Here is a 15,735-nt window from a genome sequence, read left to right on the forward strand (position 1 = left end):
TTTTACAGTGTCATGCGAATCTGACACAGTGGGCATTGGTTTCTTCGCAAATTGTGGGATTCATACGATGATGATGTCCATAATACCCATTTCGGGGTTCGCTATAGGCGATTATAAGTAGGGATGTAATGCACCTCAGAGCAAATAAAGAGAAAAATAAAAAAACGCTCTTTCCACTTTTTATGCTAACCACCGCTCTTCTCTTTCACAATAAACCTCTTCACTCCGATGTGTGTTGCTCCCATACGTGCATTCTACTCCATGGCCGCACATCTCAAAGAGTAGAAATAAAGAGGTTCTTTAGTATGAATCTTGGTCCCACGCGCACGGAAGCAGAAAATGCAACCAAAAAACACTTTAAAAACGTTCTTCCTATCAAACTTTGTCAGAATTGTAGTTTGATTCGCCTTCATACCTGCTTGCCAGTCTTCAAGGTGACTCTTTGAACGAAATTGTACAGTTCTTGGTGCACAGATCTTTCTCTTTTTCGTTTTCAAGTTTTTCTTTGTGCGGTCGTTCTGCACATCGCAGTGTTTTTGTGCTGCTCTATTTTCATTCATTCATTTCGCTCTTTGTGGCACATTGTGTGAGCAAACAACAAGCCTGATTATAAGCCAACGTTTCTAGTAGGGTGGGGCATTGTTATATGGAAAAACGTAATCATATCCACATCAACCGAGCACAGTACTTTTTTGGTTCCTTTTGGGGTCCCAAACAACTGTGCAAAATTTGGGGTCGATTGGTGTTGACTCGGCGTAGCGCATTGCGTTTGAAATTTGTATGGAGATTAGTATGGGAAAACCTACATTTTTGCATTTTTAATTCTACAGACTACAATTATTCCTGCAGTGTGCCAACAAATAGATATAAGTATAGTCCAGGATATGCCGAACAACTTTGCCGAAGGATGTATGGTGTTAGAATGTCTCTAAGCCATGTTATAGCTGTTCAAAGTTCGATACATCGAATTAAATGCCAAAAATCATTTTTATTGCCAACACTGCCGGTGTACCAATAGTATTTCATAGAGCCTTCCAAAATAACATTATATATTTTAGTTTTACCACATTGGTATGTTTGAATGAATTATTCAAAAGCCTTAGCTCAATTTCATGAGCGTAGGTAGTTGAGCAATAGGACGTAGTGAGGGGGGATTGGGGGGGACTTTAATATGTAGAAATTCGAACTGAAATGTTGTCGAGTTGGAGTGTTCAGATGAATTATTTCAAAACAATTACACAATGTCCTACGCATAATAGTAACGATGAAATAAAACATACTGTATCCGTTTGCCTTAACTTTTATCAAGAGAAGTTACGTTACAGACAGAATCAACTGAAGTCGAGTTGATATGTCAAAGGATTGCATTGATTACATTTCAGTTTAATAGGCACTATGATTTGATGGGATGCTCATTTCGATGCTGTTCGATCACCTGAAGCAAAAATTGTTGTAGGGATCTGGTGGGTTTCATGTTGAAATCCAGAAATTAGCTTCACGCCTCGTGATCGAACAGCATAGAAATGAGCATCCCATCAAATCATAGTGCCTATTAAACTGAAATATAATCAATGCAATCCTCTGACATATCAACTCGACATCAGTTGATTCTGTCTGTAACGTAACTTCTATTGATAAAAGTTAAGGCAAAGGGATACAGTATGTTTTATTTCATCGTTACTATTATGCGTAGGACATTGTGTAATTGTTTTGAAATAATTCATCTGAACATTCCAACTCGACAACATTTCAGTTCGAATTTCTACATATTAAAGTCTCTCCCCATCCCCCCTCACCCCTCACTACGCCCTATTGCTTAACTACCTACGCTCATGAAATTGATCAAAGGCTTTTGAATAATTCATTCAAACATACCAACGTGGTAAAACTAAAATATATAATGTTATTTCGGAATGCTATATGAAATACCATTGGTACACCCGCAGTGTTGGCAATAAAAATGATTTTTGGCATTTAATTCGATGTATCGAACTTTGAACAGCTATAACATGGCTTAGAGACATTCTAACACCATACATCCTTCGGCAAAGTTGTTCGGCATATCCTGGACTACACTTCTATCTCTTTGTTTGCATACTAAAGGAAGAATTGTAGTCTGTAGAATTAAAAATTCAAAAATGTAGGTTTTCCCATAGTAATCTCCATACAAATTTCAAACGCAATGCGCTACGTCGGGTCAACACCAAACGACCCCAAATTTTGCACAGTTGTTTGGGACCCCAAAAGGAACCAAAAAAGTGCTGTGCTGAAAAAACGATCATTTTGCCCCACCCTAGTTTCTAGTGTTCTGATCGACTATTATGAAAGTAGCACAATTTAATCTTCAGCATAAACGTACAGCAACTACTCATCTGCAGGAAGGTAAACTTCCATAGCTTTAGTTCAAGAACCATATTTACATAGAGGAATCTTCTATGTTGGAAAGCTACTTAACCCCGTCTTAGTAGTTATCAACAAAAAATGGCTTGACATAGCTACATTAACCCTTAAAGGCCCAAAGCAATTTTTTTCAAATTTTCTGAAAATTGTCTCACAGTTTTAATACGTCACTATGATAATTTTGAGATGGTTTTCACAATGTTGTTTTAAAACAACATTGCGCATTTAAGGGTTAAATGCCTCGTTCATGTATACTTGCGTATAGTGCTACTGACGCATGTCTTATACTCGACCTAACAACTCACGATACTTGTGCTGTCATGGTTAATGTGACCGTTAATAACATAAACAGGAAATACGTCTATTGTTTGGCGTAATTGGTACATAATTAATCAACACCTACTGATGATTTCATTTGTATCATACAGTGGCCGAAATGGGTTTCCACTTTTAATCGGCAGTGATGCGCTTGCTCGCCACATTATTTAGGGCAGCTCAGATATAGATTTGAGCACTGAATTGATGAAAAATCTAAGCAGTGCCAATCGCCCAACAGTCTGGCAGGAAAGAGATGTTAGACGTAACTCTCTGCTCTGACACTATTGTGCATGAGTCGTTATTTCATAATTAATATTTCATATTAGATGTATGCAATATTAATCAAACTTATTTTAGTTAGTGTTCATATGTGCTAGACCGTATGGCACACCAATTTTTTTCTACAAGCAAGAGCCGGCTTGTTGTTTCAGATACATTACATAGAGGATAGTCGGAGGCAGAAAATTAATAGAGAGGTTTTGGTTTGCTAAAACGAAACAAGAAAAGGCATAATACGTATATCCCATGTATATTAAATTCCGCAAGTATCAGTTCCCAGCTTATCAAACTGAAGAAAGCAAAAATATACATTGTTCTGTGGCTTATCAGCACTACCCGGAGGTAACTTGGCTATTTACCTACTGCTTTATAGCCGATGCGATGTTATATCCAGTACAAATAATATCACAAAAGCATGCTTGATGGTTTCCTAGCAAAATTTCAGTGAATCCTTTCTTGAGCATACACAGCAGAAAAAAAAATCTTGTTACTTTACATCTTGCCAGATGCATATAAAATGAGCATCCCATTCCACACAAATTTTCATTTAATTACATGTACAAATGTGAGTTGCTCGACTTTTCCTAAGTCATTCAGTCTGAGTTTTACATCAAAAGAGTCACAATATTTAATTTTAAATATCATAACATGTAAAATCCTATTATCAGACAGAAAAATACGTCGCTACGTTGTTTACGTCAAATGTAATTTTTTTCTGAGAGTGTATTTTCTCATCTCAAACATGCAAAATATGCAAAAACGCAAAAATCTTTAATCTAAAATTGTTTGTTTGTTTGTTTGTTTATTTTATTGAAGGCTTTAACCTCATAGGTCGTTCGCCTTAATTTAATATTTTTTGTGAATATTTACACTTTTCTTAGTCAATTCAGCTTGAACTAACAAATTATTTTTAAAAATTGTTGGGTCATAATCTCCAAACCAGTCGTTAAACCACTTTTTGCACTCATAGGGCGCCGTACCAAAGATTTAGACCAGTGCAAAATCACCCGATCTACCACCGTTGAAAATCAGCGGTTACGACAAAAACGACACAATTAAAGTGTATCGTACTTTTTTCCTATGTCTTACTTACCTTTACACTCACAACAAACAATTATTTTAGTTGTCCTTTGAAAAGGCCACCAAACCGGCCGAGACATCGGGCAGTTTTGAAAACAATTTGTTTATTCAAGCTAAATTGAATGATAAAGGATAGTATGGGTAATATTACCCACTTGAAAATATCCGAGCGGGTTATTAGCAACACGAAGTTTTTAACAAACTTTTAATTTGAAAACTATCACGCATGTATCTCGCGAACATATAGAGTGTATGGAATTATATTGCATGAATTTCAAATTGCTATAACTGTATTCTCTGTTAAAATTTTTAAAATTCTGAGGGAATTTTTTTTCTGTTAGTGGAAACTTTGCCACTGCGACCACTATTCTTTGTTATCTTTTGTGGCTGCCCCTATTTGCTCTACATGTTACAAATTACCCGAATCCAATGTAGTTGGAAGCGAGTTGTTTGTTTGTCCACATGTGTCGTCCCAACCAGGTAGTACATTATTAATGTAGCTAAGGATCCGTTTGGGATAGTATGCCATACCTCGTGAGGCGTCATATGCCTTCCGAAGTATCGCTCCCTTCAAAGAAATAGTACTGCACAATGGCAGAGAATATGTTTCGAGCTCTCGGGCTCGTAGTTACAGAATCGACAATTGTCATCGTGACTTTTGCCAATTTTTTTCAGATGATACTTAGCAGGACAATGTCCCGTAAATAATCCTGTGATTATATGTAAATCTTTTCGTTTTAGATCCATTAGTTTTTTGGCTCTCGTTATAACTGGAAGTATGAATTTCTTAGCTTGTCGAGCGCCTTCTACGTTAAGCCGGTCGTTTAGTAGTTAGTCCCTTGCCCAAGCCGAAAGTTCTAGTTTGATTGCACAGGTAGATATACTTAGGAATAGTTCTGGTTCAACAAACATGTTTGATGAACCACGCCTGGCTAATTCATCGCCACTTCGTTACCATCGATTCCCTGGTGGCCAGGTATCCAGAATATCATTACTTTATTCCGAGTTGCCAGTTGTAAAGATGTGATGCACTCCCAAACCAGAACCCAAACCCAAACGAGAAGATTGCGATTTTTGCATGTCTGTAGTTTCGTTTACTGCAGATCTCCGAGCAGGTGTATAATGCATATACCTCTGCCAGGAAAACTGTAGGCCACTTTCCTATTGATATCGATTCTTTAATTCTTGATCGGTGGCCTCTCGAGCCAGTCAGCTCACGCATTTTAGAACCATCAGTATAGAATGATATTGTACCTTGAGGTAGTATAGGACCCCCTACATCCCATATCTGACGATCCACTATGTGGACCTCATATGAGATATAGAAGTTCGCTTTAACCTCCATTGTATCTTGAACTGTAGCCAAGACAGGGTTTAGTTTGAGTTCCTTTATTATACTCAAGTGTCCATTTAAATCCCCTTCAAATAGTGGTTTACCCTTTAGCACTCTCAGATAGCCAAGTCTCTCCTCCCTCATAACATGTTTGTGCAATGAAGGTAGATGAAGCGTGGCTTCCATAGCTGTATTGGCTGTGATAGAGAGGAAGGCTAGCCTTTACTTTAGTTAGTTTAGCTTGGGCGGTCTTTTGCTTAACTTTGGGCCGCCACGCAATGGAGGAATAAGGTGGTCGTGGTCTGGCGATGGTCGTGTAGGACCAGGTAGCCAACCACGATTTGAGATCCCAAGTTTCCCCGAAGAGTTTACTGCACGCCCACAGTGCTGTTGTTGCTTTATTAACGGCGTATGTCAAGTGCGAGTTTCAATTCAGTTTTTTGTCTAGGATAACACTTAGGTGTTTCGCTTCTTCTGAGTAGTTGTTTGTAGTTCCACTGAGAGTTGGGGGAACCAACTTCAGTTTTTTCCTAGTGGAAAACGGCACAATGACCGTTTTGGCAGGGTTCACGTTGAGTCCCTCTTTGAAACACCATGTCGTGATGAAGTTCAGGGCTAAGTGAATCCGATCGTAGTACAGGTTAATATTTTCCCCTCAAAATTAGGACAATGTTGGACAGAGTTCATCAAACTCCGGACCTGTCGAATCCTCGTCTTTCGCAACCGACCCATGAAAGTGGGTGTTAATTAGAACATCCAATTAGAACATCAGTATTGCCAATTGTAAGAGAACCATCGCCTGTGTGATCCTTTAATAAGGCTTTTTGAAGGCGAACTGCCTCTGGAAAGTTTCTCATGTTTTTTCAAAACTTGCGCATTGATTGTATTTTTGCCCTTCTCAACTCAGCGTTGTATTTGGTAAGAGCGATCCTGTAGCTTGACCAGTTACCAGTAATCTTAGCATTATTGAACAGACGCCTAGCTTCCTTCCTAAGTGCTACTAGATTTTCGTTCCACCAAGAAACATCACGACATACAGACTTCGTTACAAGAGGGCAACTGTCACTATAGGCGGTTATGATCCGGCGGTTTGTAGGTCGTTTGCCGCACCGTAGTAAAAAAAACTTTTTCAACACATTTGCCAACCTTAACTTAATTATACAAGTTGTGATGGTGTGTTCAGTTCTCTTCATACGAAAATAGTAGAAAATGAGTGGGTCTTATAGGTAGAAATAAGTCCGGCAACCCGGTTCGCAACCGACAAGAAAATTGCCCATACTTTAAGAGATCATGAAATCATCACAACCGGTGGTGATTGGAGGAGGGAAACGTAATCCCTACCCAGCGCTCGTGCACGTTATATGTATGTAACTACTTTACTCGTTTTGCCTTCGACTGATATGCTAAGCCCTCTGCCCCCCCAGCTGCAGCAGAGGTAAGCTGCGCTACGGGCTGGTCCGTGATCTTCTGATAGCCGTTGCAACCAACGCTGCGCTCTGCTGATTCATTCATCTCGTCATTACTCCACCAGACGTTCATTCACATGCACAGTCGGGGGTGTTGAATGTTAACGATTTAATAATTTTAATGCACCGTGAGAATTCCATATCCAGCGGTTTTTCGAGTGGGTTATTTATTTTTAACTGCTAATGTGATAAAGGCGAGCCTATAATTTTCTAATGACTATATTAAAATATTCTACGACGGTTCCGAAGGTGAAAAATAGTTACAACCACGGCGGTAATGATTTATAAGAGCACTCAAGTTTTACTATTCCAAATGTAATTAAAAGACAATCTCTCAATATATTAAAGCTTTTTCATCAAATTACATATTTTAACGAATACAAATACAAACTAAAAATAATTAAAAATAATTAGTAAGCGATCAAAACCACAAAAAGTCAAGGTCCTAACAACGCGGAAAGAGGTAGCTTAGTAACAAAGACGATCGTTCCAATCTCTCAAAATCTAGCCAAAAAAGTTGGGGAGTAAGCCACGGTTGATTGAAACTATTTCGTCGTTAATTTCAGTAACTAAATATTTACCTACCTCTCACCCTTATCCCCAAAACCACTCGTAAAGCTTAACTTCGTTAGCAACCACAGTCTGGGGCTTATTTATCAATTTGCTCACATCGCATCGACAGTGAGGTGGAGGTGCCACATATTTTCCCACCCGTGTCGCTCAAGCGCGGTGGTTGGTTTCGACTTGGACACATCGAGCTCACGGTGCTGACAGTTGACTTTTCCAGTCTCAGCCGAAAGAAATCCTCGCGTGTGCAGTGCAGTTTAGTTTCCCTCCCATTTGCTTGGGTACCCACATTGATACGTTGATTCGAACAGGCAGTGACTTTGTCCGAGCGCAGATATGCCGTGTGTGCGTGCAGCGTGCTACTGACGTCAAGAAGGACAAACAGCAGCGAAATAAAAAATAGTCTACCGCACACAACACACTTGTTCCGTGAGCAGTTAACATGATCCGATAGCAGTATGGTAGGAATAAATAGCTTGATGATTGAGTTTTGATTTAAAATTTATAGTAATTATTGGGTAACGGTTGTCCATTTTCGGTCGGGCTCGGTTGCATTGGTACTCCGCACGTCAGTTTGAATGGTTCGATGTTGGTTGCTTTTTGTTGTGAAATGGTTGGCACACCGTAGAAATATATGCATTCATTTAGTCAACGCGATAAACCTTGTGAAGAGATAAGAAAAGTGAAAACGTTTATTAGAACAAATGAATATGTAGCTTGTTCTAGTTTTTGCGCACAACTCAATTTTTTTTGTCTTACTAGTTATTCATGAAAAAAATTGAAGATAAATGTTATCATTAGGCTTACGTTGCAGTTATTGCAATGCTTTTATATGTTTCTTCCAGTGATTCAGCCAAATTGTCAGTCTCTCCCGGCAACAGCAATCAGGAATCAGGAGTCAGTAGCGACTGACTCAAATGGCACGTTCCCTATGTTGGTCGGAGATTTGTGCCATGCCATGATTTATTTTTACATAATTGCCCTGATGGGAAGGATTGGGGAAACGGTAAAGTTAGGGATAAGGAAAATTACGACTCAGAGACAGAGCCGTTGCGTGTGGCTGGCCAGGTTGGCCCCCACCAAGGGTGCCAGCCTCACAGGGGCGCTGAAATCAAGATCGGCTTTATAATTTTTGTGAGGATAAATCATGAAATTAGTCAAGATAATGTCATTTCCAAGTGAACTGAGCACTGAAAAAAAGAGAAGGTAAACATCGAAGGCGCCGCGCCGTCGATTTCAGGTAAAAATCGGCGGCGCGCCGGCGTCACACCGATGTGCTTACTATTTTTACATAATAGGTATAACTATTTTTCAGTATTCTCAATGCAAGAGTCATCCTCACGATTCTCAGTACAACAGCCGAATAGGCAGACGATTCTTGTCGTAGAAAATGTAATCAAACACCAAAGTTCACCCGATACGAGTTTGAAGGGACGCACAATTTTATCCCATCCAGTGCGACTTCTATTCAAAAATCTTTGCTCAATGAAGCAAAGGGACCTAGAAACAGCTAAAACCGAGCTTCAGTAGATCCACGCACAATTTCGAATCAGTGACCCCACCGTCAATCTCAACTTTGTAAGAGGACATTTAGACGCGATAGTCCTTCGTATAAGCCTTGTCGCCACTATCGTCATTTACTTGCTTTAGACAGAATATTACAATTCTGAACTTATCTGGACGACCTTTCGGGATATCTGTCACTGTTGAATATGTCTGCGTTAGTTAGTTCAACATCTAAACTGAAAACTTAAAGAATAGGAAGGCAGAGACAGAAATTACGGAAGATATAATAAAATGAAAGGACCAACCTGCAAACATGTGGTAAGTCTGGTTCGCGAGGGATGACATTCCCAACGGTTCTTAAACGAAATTGTTTTGTCAAGTCAACAAAACTTTTTATGTGATTACTTATAAATGAGGAAACATCCAACTGCATTGTAACATTACTTTGACCCCCCCCCCCCCCCCCAATTCACGAAAGAACTTGGTGTTTTTGAACTGAAACACCTGCTCCTCGAGTTTGTGTCGGTGAAATGTTATACAACGTGTGTTCTTTAAACCTTTTCATCTGAAGTCTTTCTTCGGGGGGATTCATGTTTACCACGGCATATTTACTGACAATACTGCAAATGCCTTTGTAACCACCGCCTTAGGAGAGCGGAGCCATTTGCATGTAGGGGAGCTCGGGGCTAGTTGGCGGTTGGGGTAAGGTGGCGGAATCCCTTTTCTCCGTTTCTATTAGACATATAGCGCTGCCTTTCGTTTTGTACCTCAAGTTATGTGAAACCCGTTATCCAATGTGAAGTTGTGGGCGATATTATGTTTTCGAGCATACAAAGTAATTTTTTTAAATTTTAAACACTTTGTGATGTGTCTCAGTCAAACCGTATGTGTGTACGGATGTGCTCAGAAGCGAACAGATAAGTGGTTTGTCAAGCGATTTCTCCGGGTCAACCTTTTGTATTTAGTTCCTATTGTTTATCTCTCTATTGCGTACAATATCTATACCGTACATTGTTGGTGTTAACAAAAGACATTTAGCAGCTGGAGCCACGCGGTGCCGGCGAGAATGGCGTCACAAGATAAAGATCCCCCTGATTCGAGTGATATGAATACCGACGAACCTAGTGAGAATAACGCAGCGATAACACGTGCCAGAGCTTATCCTATAACGGCTAAGGGACCTTTTGTTGTATACTTTCGCCAGTTACAAAAATCGTTAAGCCTTATTCAGATTTCAACAGATCTACACAAAAACTACCGTTCAGTGAAAGAAATCCGGAAAGTGTCCACAAAAAAACTGAAAGTAACGTTTTCTGATCGAGGTGAAGCCAACGCGGTTGTGAAAAACGAGCTATTTGGCCAGTATCGAGTGTATATTTCCTGTGGGGAAGTAGAAGTCGATGGAGTGATATCGGATGCTAGCCTAACCAAAGAACTAATCTACAAAAACGGTATAGGTCGGTTCAGAAACGCCAACGCCCCGTCTCCAAAAATCCTCGAAGTCAATCGTCTGTTCATATCTCAATTCAACGAAGGTAAAACTACGTTCATTCCATGCTACTCCTATCGGGTTACATTCGAAGGCACGGCTCTTCCCGACTACGTCGAGATAGACAAAGTCTTACTTCCTGTTCGATTGTTCTCTCCGAAAATTATGTCCTGCGATCGATGCAAGAGATACGGACATACTGTGAAATTTTGCGATAATAAAGAACGCTGTGGGAAATGTGGGGAACCCCATGCAGATTCGACATGTCTGTCCCAGTCTTCAGTATGTCTCCATTGCAAATCCGATCACACTAATTCGAAATCCTGCTCCATATATCTCGAACGAATGCAATCAGCTCGTAAAAAGATAATAATTAAATCACGTCTGTCATTCGCAGAACTAGTACAATCCAAACAATATTCAAATGAAAATCCTTTTGCAAATCTCTCCTCTAATCAAGACCAAGGTGAACTGGAAGATGGCGCACATTGCAGCTATACAATTCCCCCAAAACGAAAGAGACCAATAAGTAGCACCATGCAGAAGAAGAATAACAAAGCACCCCAGCCAACAACAGTTCCCCAGAAACCCACCACCAACGATATCTTCAATCAGTCGGATTTCCCCCCTCTACCACTACTCAAGATTCCCCTAAGAGCAACTAATAATCCCCAATTGCTGTCCAGTTCTCTTTCACCGATGATGTCTATAGTTGAATTGATTATTCTTCTTTGCGATACCTTTAGTGTAAGCCCGGAACGACGGACAATGATCAACAATCTGATGCCCATTCTCAGACTAATTTGGAGAAAATTAGTCGAGTTTTTGCCCCTTCTAGGAATTATATCACCCGATAATGATTAATACACCTCCTAAAGTCGTGAAACTCCTCCAATGGAATAGCAGAAGCATTTTACCGAAGATTACCGATTTTAGATCGCTGCTCAGCGTGTATCAAATTGATATGTTTGCCCTCTCGGAAACATGGTTAGCAGAACGGAACCAATTTTATGTTCCTGAGTACAATATCTTACGAAGTGACCGCGATGGCTCTCATGGTGGTGTTGCTCTAGGGTTAAAAAATGACATCGAATACCAGAGAATCCGTATAACCACAATACACCCAACCGAAGTAGTTGCTGCAACAGTGACAACTAAAGGGTGCAAATTCACAGTGGCGTCTTTTTATGTATCCCCAAACGAGAATATGCCAATATCGAAACTGCGAGAAATCTTTAAAACATTTACAATCCCTCTGATTATTCTAACTTTAACGCTCATGGATGTGCCTGGGGTGAAGATTCAGATGATAGTAGATCGAAGATTCTGTACGACCTGATGGATGAATTCAATTTAGTTGTTCTAAATACAGGGGCTATCACCAGAATAACGTGTCCCCCAAGGAATAGTAGCAGGATAGATGTGTCACTGTGCTCAGCAAGCCTAGCTCTGAATTGTAACTGGGAGATCATCGATGATCCCTCCGGAAGTGATCACTTATCTATCAGAATCGAAATTAAAACAGGCGCATCTGGTAGAGAAATCTTATCCCATTATGATCTAACCAAGCATATTGACTGGACCAAGTATTCAATGAAGATTACTGAAAGATTTGATAACCTTAAACAAAATACAAATCCACTTACAATGCACGAGCAGGTAACCTATCCCAGCTAACACGGAAATGCACAAAAATCCAACTATTTGGTGGGACGCAGAATGTAGTAAGGTACTAGAGACGAGATCGTTAGCCTATAAGCAATTTAGAACTTCAGGTCAGATGGCAGACTTCTTAAAATATAAGGAAGCAGAAGGAAAAAGCAAAAGACTGTCCAGGAAAAAAAAGAAAGGCTATTGGAAACAGCTTGTAGAGTCGTTCGATAAAGATACCGCGCTTGGAACCCTCTGGAGCACAGCGAGAAAAATGCGAAATTGCCAGATTGCCAAACCCAGTGAAAACGAATACTCGTGGGAATGGATGGAAAAATTTGCACGTAGAATTTACCCTGATTTTGTGTTAAATCAGATCCCAAACTTTTCTAATAGCGAACCGGGAACTGAGCATCTTACCGCTGCATTCTCGATGAACGAGCTTGATTTGGCAATGATATCGGCTGAAAACAATGCACCTGGTGTTGACGGAATGAAATTTGATTTATTAAAAAACCTCCCATTGAAAGCAAAAGAAGTTCTCCTAAGCCTCTACAACGAGTTTTTAAGCCAAAATATTTGCCCTGCAATTTAGCAGAACATAAAAGTAATATCAGTTTTGAAAGCCGATAAAAATCCGTCAGATGAGCAATCGTACCGCCCTATTTCGTTAATTGTATGTGACAGAAAAGTTTTCGAAAGGATGCTTTTGACGAGACTAGATCTATGGACAGAAAAACATAATAGTCTGTCTCCGACACAATTTGGTTTCAGACGAGGTATGGGAACTAGAGACTGTCTGGCAAAACTGTCATCTGCAATCCAGGTATCATACGCAGAAAAAAAAATCACTCATCGCAGTTTTTCTTGACATATCTGGAGCATACGACACGGTAATCATTGGCCAGTTATGTTCCAAATTACACAACATAGGTTTACCATCTCGACTATCGGCTTTCTTGTACACACTACTGAAACAAAAATGTATGCACTTCGTAATCAATAACGAAGTCAAAGAATCAAGAGTGAGTTATCTGGGGCTAGCTCAAGGCTCATGTCTGTCTCCCTTTTTGTATAATGTGTACGTAAGCGACATAGATAGCTGTATCGACGAGGAATGCGTGTTAGTACAATTCGCGGACGATGGAGTAGTGTGGGTTAGCGAAAATGACGACTCCATTGCCAATAGACGTTTGCAGTACACCTTGGATAATTTATCAATTTGGTCCAAGAAAAATGGATTATGTTTCTCGTATAGCAAATCTGAAATAGTGATCTTTACTAGAAAACAAAAACTACCACAAATCGATTTGCGAATAGATGAGCATCGAATTGGGCAAGCACTTGTACACAAATACTTGGGAATTTGGTTTGATAGGAAATGTCTTTGGGGGCACAAATAAGAGAATTGACTAGAAAATGCCAAAAACGAATAAATTTTCTAAAAACGATATGTGGAACATGGTGGGGAGCACACCCCTTGGTGATGCTAACGCTATATAAAACAACTATACTATCCGTCATGGAGTACGGCTGCATTACCTTTGGCGGAGCTGCTCAATGCCACATTAGCAAGCTTGAGAAAATCCAGTATAGAGCAATTAGAATATGTTTGGGAAGTATGATGTCCACTCATACGTTAACTCTGGAAACATTAGCAGGAGTGAAACCCTTAAAACTAAGATACGAGGAATTAAATATGCGGTGTTTGACACAGAATATCTCTAATGGTGCCAATAAGGATTTTATTAATAACATCGAATTGTTGAGTAGTCTCGGAACAAAATCACATTTCGTTCAGCTTTATGAAGCTGTACGTATATTAAATGTCACACTGTTCAGCGGTCCAAAATACTCTAATTTCCCAATAGAATCATATTTATATGTACCTCCTATAGATTTCTCTTTACACGCCGAACTCAGAAGTGCTCCAAAATGCACGTGGCCCAACATGGCGTCTCCTCTCTGCGAGGATAGACTGAAGCGCTTCCCGCCGGGTAACATTCTTTACACAGATGGATCTAAAATTGAACACAATGTAGGTTTCGGTGTAAATACTGTCCTCCTCAAGGAAAAATACAAGCTAGAGCTACCAGCAACAGTTTTTTCTGCAGAAATAATAGCCATATATCAAGCTAGCCTGATCATCCAATCTTTATCATCTGGAACATTCTTGATATGCACTGATAGCCACAGTGCTTTGCAAGCGTTACAAACAAGAGAAAATAAGAAAATTAACACAATTATACTCGAAACTAAAAATTTATTGATGAATATGAAAAATAATAACCAGATCGTGAAGTTTTTGTGGGTTCCGGCTCATTGTGGTATAAAAGGCAATGAATTTGCTGATGAACTTGCCAAAACGGGTGCAATTGATGGCAATCACTACCATAGACACATTAACTACAACGAATATTCCTGATCCTGATATTAAAAAGATGGTCAAAATAAAATGGCAAACTAAATGGGTCAGTAGTGAGCTCGGAAGATACTGTTTCTCGATACAGCCAGAAGTAGACGATAAACCTTGGTTCTCCAATTACAATGTAGGGCGCGCTGTTATAAAAAACATGAGTCGTCCAATATCAAATCATTATACGCTCGGTGCCCATTTGTACCGAATAAACTTAGCGGATTCCAACATTTGCCCATGTGGAAACGGATATGCAGACTTCGATCATGTGTTATGGTATTATCAGAGATACAATGAAACTAGAAATGCACTGCTGATAGACTTAGGAGCACACGGAAGAACATCGCCAACACCAATAAGAGATATATTAGGTTCACAAGATATTGAAAGTATGAAGATCATTAACAGATTTATTACAGATTCCAAAATTACGCTTTAGATTAGACTAACTTGTTATAAAACGAAGCAAAAAACGTAAATATGAGCAATCTTCTTCCTACACCTTTTCCTTAATATCCCACCCATCCTTCCGTAGAAATTAATTAGTTATAAGTTTTATCATTGCTATTGTACTGATACCCGGCCCTGTTTTGCTGTAACCGCTTATGTGCCTAATAAAGTATTATATATATATATATATATATATATATATATATATATATATATATATATATATATATATATATATATATATATATATATATATATATATATATATATATATATATATATATATATATATATATATATATATATATATGTATATATATATATATATATATATATATATATATATATATATATATATATATATATATATATATATATATATATATATATATATATATATAAAAAAAAAGAAAACACTGTGATATTTAGGGTGATTTTATATCTATTTCCCAATTAATTTTATTTTTCGATAGTGCATGAAAAGAGCTTTGAGTATCCTTATAGACATAACATCTATCCACGAACAAAAGTTATTTTTTAAGTTTTCTATTATATATGCGTTTGGGGTAATTTGGCGGTGCTGCTCGCGGGGTAAGTTGGCGGTACTATTTACGGTGCAAAATTAGATATCAAAAAATTTTATTTCTTGAATTCAGTCTAAAGTAAGAAAATCTTTTTATTGTGTATCTCGTCCATGCAGGAGACATTTACTTCGGCCAATCGCCTGAAGAATTTAAATAAATTGCCGTTGAAAATGGAGTACGCGTCAAAGTCAAAATGG

The sequence above is a fragment of the Topomyia yanbarensis genome, chromosome 3 (assembly GCF_030247195.1).
Source record: "Topomyia yanbarensis strain Yona2022 chromosome 3, ASM3024719v1, whole genome shotgun sequence".
Classification (NCBI taxonomy): Eukaryota; Metazoa; Arthropoda; class Insecta; order Diptera; family Culicidae; genus Topomyia; species Topomyia yanbarensis.